General features: G+C 38.5%; 1 pseudogene; it reads left to right on the top strand.

Moving 5' to 3' along the window:
• The window catches only part of LOC122347532, a 663,620-nt pseudogene that overhangs the window by 335,334 nt on the left and 321,279 nt on the right, over nt 1–7,007 (top strand).

The following is a 7,007-nucleotide window of genomic DNA, read 5'->3' as shown; positions in this document are numbered from 1 at the left end:
AATATGAAGCAGCAAAAAAAAACATCTAAATATTGAGAAAATCGCCTTTAAAGCTGTCCAAATGAAGTTCTTAGCAATGCGTATTACTAACCCGAAATTAATTTTTGATATATTTACGGAAGGATATCTTAATGGATCATGATCTTTACTTAATATCCTAATGAATTTTGGCATAAAGGAAAAATCGATCATTTTGACCAATATATTGTATTTTTGGCTATCGCTGCAAATATATCAACCCATTATAACGGCAATTCATCCATATTTTACAAGGTGATTAATTTGTATGACCTCATTTCTACGAATTCATAAGACCTTTGCTAAATCGTAAATTACACAATTTGTACGAATGACCTATACCTATCCCCCGCCCCTAAACCTGGGTCTAGAAAAATCATACAAAGTCTTACGAGTGAGGCTGTACAAATGAGTCATAATATGCATATGAGTTGGTCATGTGATACCTTTTGAATATACTTGTGCTGTGCTACCTAAGATGTTATCATGCATTCTTTACGTTTCTATTCACGTAATCATAAACACACTGGTGGTTTCTAGGGCAAATAGCATTTAATGGATTTTGTTATTCTTAGTTACAGTGTTTATGCTAATGAGCCTAAAGAGTTACTCCTGCATGGGAAAAATAAAGTGGAACATTTTCAGCATCACCTAAGAGGGAGATTTTTTTTTTTTACTCCATCAGAGGAAAAAACTAATACAAATCGAATCGCATGCTTGGTAATCGAAATCGAATCATGAATTTTGCGCCCTGTAGCGCGCCCCTAGGCTACTGTAGCTCAGTCGACACATATTAAATGACAAATATTGGAAGTTCCTTTCGGGTCGTGACAATGACATCGCTTCGGCTTGTACTAAATATCCTGAGCTGGAAAGATGAACGAGGTGAAGAATGCGAGTATGATAGAAAAACGAAATGAAGACACTGACATCAGGCCCTTATCAGATGTTTCCACCAGGACTTGGAGACTTCTGGAAATGAAGACTTAGAGACCTCTGCGGCAAAATGAATGTTCCCGTATCTCGCCGCCGTCAGCTGTGGCATTCGGTGCACCTTCGCCCTCGCGCCCGTCTCCCTCTCTGTGTTCCTGCATTAAGTTCATATCTCACTGTGCCATAAGCATCCCGTTCCCTCTCACCTCTGCTCTCTCTTTCAATCACTCTGTGCAGTGAATGGCAGCCGTGTGGAAAGGTGACATTCAGGTGTCTGGTGAATCACAGACGTGAATCAATCAGTTTTGGTAGATTCAGCTCAGAATGGCTTGCGGTCAGAGGAACGCCGCCTTGCCGGTGTGCATCTCTATAATCCTATTTTGCAGGCGGCCCTTGCGCTTCGGTGTTTGGCTGTTGCGCGGCTGACACGGGAGGATGCTGTTTTGTAGCGCAGTGCATTACCGCTGAGAGCTTTACCTCTGACATGGATACTGTAATGAAAGGTCTCTGGCTTGTTTCTGTAGAAACATCCTCAGCTAGGATCATCAAAGCCGTTGTGACCTGTAGGCAATATGCGCAAGGTATTAAGATGTTTGTAAGGTTTTACTTATAAATAGCTTTTTTTTTAGCTCTAATGCAACATAATACGGGACAAAAAGGTGCGTATTTGGAGTATAATTGATGTTCATCTGTGTGTTTTATCAGGGAAATGTTGTTTGGTAGTGCAAGCCTTTCCCTCTAATAAAAATGTTGCATCACTATTCTCTCATTTGTGGAACAGAAAATGTATTTTATTTCAACAAACTAATTATGCTGTCAACATTCATAATTGCATAATACTTTTTAAAGCTAGCATATAAAGTCAGAAAATCTTAATAAAACTGTGTAAACCTTTATATAGTATATAGAATATGGAGTTCATACTAAAAAAGAAAAAACAGATTTATATGCAATTCGTGCAGCTGTTTAAGTAGGCAGAAAATAAGATTCAATTTTGATGGCTTTTAATGTAAATTAGATTTTAACGGTATTATATAATACTTATATACTTATATAATATCATAAAACTATAAGCTGTAACTGTATTGTCCAATAATATGTCCTTATTTGATAATATTTTAATGTTCAGCTTTATGATCAAAACTCAGTAGTTTTTATTGTGAAGACATTTAATTCGATACAATACAATGATGACTGAGATCAAATAAATGTTCCTCAAAAGCCTGATGTGTTATATTTCATATATTTCACCATGGTTTTTCTAAAAATGGCTCAAGACGTGTAGAAGTTTTGATTATGCTTTCAATTCAGAGGCTATAATATATAATATTATACAATAGTTATAAAAATTATATAAAATAGTATAAAAAATTATATTTCTCACGTATAACTTTGTTGGCATTCACATGCACTAAAACTCAAAATTCATACTGACGTGATTTGAATGAACTATTGCTGTACAATAAATGAAATATTTCTGATTACGATCTACAATCTTACCTGTGCAGAAAGTCATGCAATGTCTGAAAGAATTGATTCCTAACCTTGTCGATTTAATGAATATTTATACGTCTAGTTCTGCACGGAATTATTTTATTTAAATAACATTTTTTTAAAACGCTTTTATAATCTTGCCCAAGGCCTCACAAACCCACCTGCCTTCCCTCCAGGTCTATAAAATGGTATATGTAACAAGATTTGGAGCATTCTGCATCCGTCCTGTTGATTATCTCTCAGAAACTGAATGGCACTGACATATCTTTGACCTTCAGTTCAGTAACAATGGCGAATACGTCATGCTTAAACGAGAGAAGGAGAGTCTTTAGACGTAATTTGTTATTGTAGGATACTCCAGGACTCTCATTCAGAGACTGTCCCGCAGGAGGTCACATTGTTCCACGCTGCATTCATGCTTCATCGGCCCTGCTTACGCTGACCGTGTATTCAGTGAACAATTCAATTAATTCTTACGAAACATTACTTCATCCCGCGTGACCCTCAAAGTACTCGCTCGAATCGAAAATTACCCGGGCAATGTGAGGAGTATGTTTGGTCCCGCTGGAAACTATCTCCCTTAACAAAGTCACCGTCTCCGCTTCATCTTTATGGTCCCGCGTGAAGGACCCCAAGGGGCTGAGGGTGGACAGGTAGGGTGACAACCAGGTCTCGGTAAGGTTCGGAAACACATTCCAGACCTCTTTTGAGAATGGGGACACTGGCCAGAGATGATTAATGGCTGGCGAGTGTGACTGCTTGAAGGGCAGACCATAATTCACCACACGGGCCTGGAGGAACGCGAGCAAAGTCTGCTTACCCGGCGTCCGCCTCAGGTGCAAAGTTGTCTTCCTTTATGCGCGCACTTGTTTTTATCATGCTAATACATAATTGCCCACTCGCAATTATCGATAATTGCGGGGAGTTCTCCTTCGGTTTTGCCTTAATCAGAAATTTGCACTATAAAAAGGGTCCTGGGTTTAGATTTCACACAATTACACATTCACTGCTTTTCATCTCCTTTTAATCTCCTGCAAATCTGAAACACGGAGTTTGTTCATAAACACAGCTGAGGCCCTACGATTTGCTTTGACATTTTGCTAAACGAATGAAGCAATCCTATCAATGTTGCGCCTCTGTGTCTACTGATTAAAATCATTTGAATTGCAGATGACGTCTTTGTCTAAAGAGTTCAGTAAACAGAGGCATCACGTTGATAGGCATGCCAATTTTTAATTGAAATAAGATCGCCACCCGCTTTGAGCCGTAACGCACATAATGATGTGCGACCGCAGAAAGACTTTTTTCGCTGATCAAATGCGGCCGTAATGACTGCGATAATCCGGATTATTTCGGAAATCTATTATAATCTGTGTCATTCAAAATTATTTGGAGAAAACTATCAGCTGAGGCGCAGAGCTACGAAAATCAAAGCGCCTGCCTTGTTGTGCTTTCATTCTTTTTCGGGTCTTCCCGCCTCGGCGAAAAACTGTGGCTAATTTATTCATAGCTCAGCATTTAGTACCTCTAATCTACGGCTGATACTGTTACTGGTGCTCGTAATTGTATGATATTGTTAAAGCTGGTTTTCAGGCAGGGTGCTTATCAGGGCCTGTTTAGTGTGCAGCTTGCGGGAAGGGAAGCCCAAATTGAGGAGAAATCAAGTGGCGCCTTGGTAAGCAGGGTCGGAATTACCGTGATGGACTGGGGCTGGATTTCTCTCCCATGCATATTTTTGCCCATTGTCACGATCTTCGTCCTTAATAGGAGCTGACAGAATGTAAATGGGATTTTAAGGGAACTGGCAAAGTCTGTAATTTTTCTCATTTAGTCCATGGATGAGTGAGCCAAGCCGGTAAGATTTGTATGGGAATTTGAGATGGTTCAGTGCGACATGTCAAACCCTGATTATGAACTCAAGGGAGCCTTTTTACCTTAGCCAATCATCTTCACCGCCGCCTTCCTCGCAGGTTGTCTTAGAAGGGCTAATTGTTCGAAACGACATTTTCAGCGGATAAAATAGATATCGGCAAAATGACAAAAAAGATGACTAGACAACACGTGCTGCTGAGTGTAAAAATGACTTGTTTTTTTTTTTTTAAACAGGATTAATCAAATTATGCCACAGATTAAACCCATAATCTACAATAGCACTCATTGTAAAAACTACAGGCAGTAGAAGATCAAGCCAAGCAGCTGCTAAAATAAGGACTGTTTTTTTTAAGCAGGTTATCTGAACAGGTTATTATTCAGCTAATTTTGTCATGGTGAGCTCGTCAGGATTTTCATAGTCTTTACACTTTTTATGGAAATCGGCCTACAGGTATTTCTAGTCGTTTCAACGTTGCCATAGAAGTATTTAATATTGACAAAATTACACATTTCAACTTGTGTGGCATGTATCATATTCAAAAATTTGGTTAGGGTTTTAATGGGGGGGTTTTTTGTTACAAAGGCTTCATTAATTTGATTAAAAGTACAGTAAAAACAGTAATGTTATTACAGTTAGGGCTGTGCAGTTAATCGCGCGTGATTGTCGTGCGCATCAGTAAAGCCGCTTCTGTGATTATTATTTTAAATGCCATCACCTGCTTTCGAAAAGAGCGGCATATAATAGACAGAGCAGTAGTATGCTGAGAAGCTAGGCAATATCGCATTCATTATTGCAAATGAATCACCTGTGATAATAAACATGATATTGCCTAGCTTGTCAGTGAACTACAGCTCTGTGTAGTAAATGGTGCTCCATCTGAAAGCAGGTGATGGCGATTAAATGCTAATTTACTGATGAGATGCGCATTATAATCACGTTAAATTAATTATTTCTCTTCGATTACTATCTGAAATCACTGTTTTCTATTTGAATACATTCATTCTATTCTATGATGCAAATAGATTGTCTTTACTTTAAATTAATTTAATGCATCTTTGCTGAACAAAATTATTCATTATTAAGAAAAAATGAAATCTTATTGAGCCCAACCTTTTACACGGTAATATATATGGGTCGTTTACTTCATTTATAAGTTTTTAAGACCTTCTCAAAAACAAACAGCATTCAAACAAGATTTCCTGAGCACTCTTGCTATTGTTCAAACAGAAAGCTCCGCCCCAAACTCACCCTATTGGTTGAGCCGGTGTTGATATGTCAGGCAGGTCAGGATTATCAAGCAACAAAAAGGTCTTGAAAATGCAACAAAGAGTAGTGTATAAATAACACACTTTAGTTTAAAGTATGGTATTCAATATTGTTTCATATTATGTTAATCGTTTACTGTTTTATGTTATGTTTTTAATAGTGACAATAAAACATCAATCTCACAACACTGGTCACTGATTGCCAAACAACAAAAATGTTTTGAAAGTGCCACAAAGTATTTTAGCATGAAAACACCCTAATTTGAAGTTCAGTGTACAGTATTGTTTCATATTATGTTAATCCTTTTTTAAATTATGTTCTTAAAGGTATAGTTCACTCAAAAAAAATTATGTTTATCTGCTTACCCCCAAGGCACAAATGAAGATGTTAAACTGTTGCAGTCTATCAATCATATAATGGAAGCAAATGGGCAAAAAAAAAATTAACCATATGGCTTGTGACGATATATTGAGGTGTTAAGACATGAAACGATGAGTCTGTGCAAAAACCTGAACAGTATTTATATCGTTTCATATCTGTATATCTATGTGCTAGACGGCGACGCATCGCATGCCGGATGTTGTGAATGAGCAGAGGACAGTAAGAGATTGTGATGTATAAGAGGTAAAAAATGTTATACACTGTTGTTTCTTGCACAGACCGATCTTGTCATGTATTAACAGCTCAGTGTATCTCCACTAGCCATAGGGTTTAATTTGGTTTTGTCTGTGTATGGGATTTTTACTCTTTTTGACCTTGCTTTGAAACATTTGGTAGCCACTGACTTCCATTAGATGACTCACAGACTGCAACGGTTTGAGTCGAAAATCTTTGTCTGTGTTCTCCTGAAAAAACAAAGTCACCTACATCTTGGATGCCCTGAGGGTAAGCGGATAACATTTTTGGGTGAACCGTCTCTGTAATGGCGACAATAAAATCAACAACATTCAAACAAATAGCTCCGCCCCAAACTCACATCATTGGTCAATTCACTGTTGCCTAGTCGGTATTCTCAAACAGCAAAAACAGTCACAGTGCTTATATGACACGGCCTGCAAATGGCGTACCGTCTCATACAAAACTGAAGCAGAAGAAAGTATTTTAGCATCTTAGCATGTTTGACTTCAGGTTTAGGTATAAAGGGACACTTATTTCGACCTACAACTTGAGTAAATGATTAATGCAAGTTGTTAAGATCTTATTAAAAGCCTCAATAAAGCCAACATAGTTCTCCTTCAAACCCTCATAAACACTCAAGCTACTTTCGGGCCGGGCCGTGAGGGGGGGGGGTGATATTGTGGGGCACTGCGGCTGTAGCTGAGAGACGCCGTGTGTAATGCAGGCTGTTAGTGATGTTAAATGAAGCTTGAAGCCTGGCTGACAGCAGCATTCCTCCACAGGCTCGGCGCTGAGAGAGGAGGAG

Source organism: Puntigrus tetrazona, chromosome 6 (genome assembly GCF_018831695.1).
Source record: "Puntigrus tetrazona isolate hp1 chromosome 6, ASM1883169v1, whole genome shotgun sequence".
NCBI classification, from domain to species: Eukaryota; Metazoa; Chordata; class Actinopteri; order Cypriniformes; family Cyprinidae; genus Puntigrus; species Puntigrus tetrazona.
The sequence above is the reverse complement of the archived record's forward strand: the minus strand, read 5'-3'. Positions and strand labels throughout refer to the sequence as shown.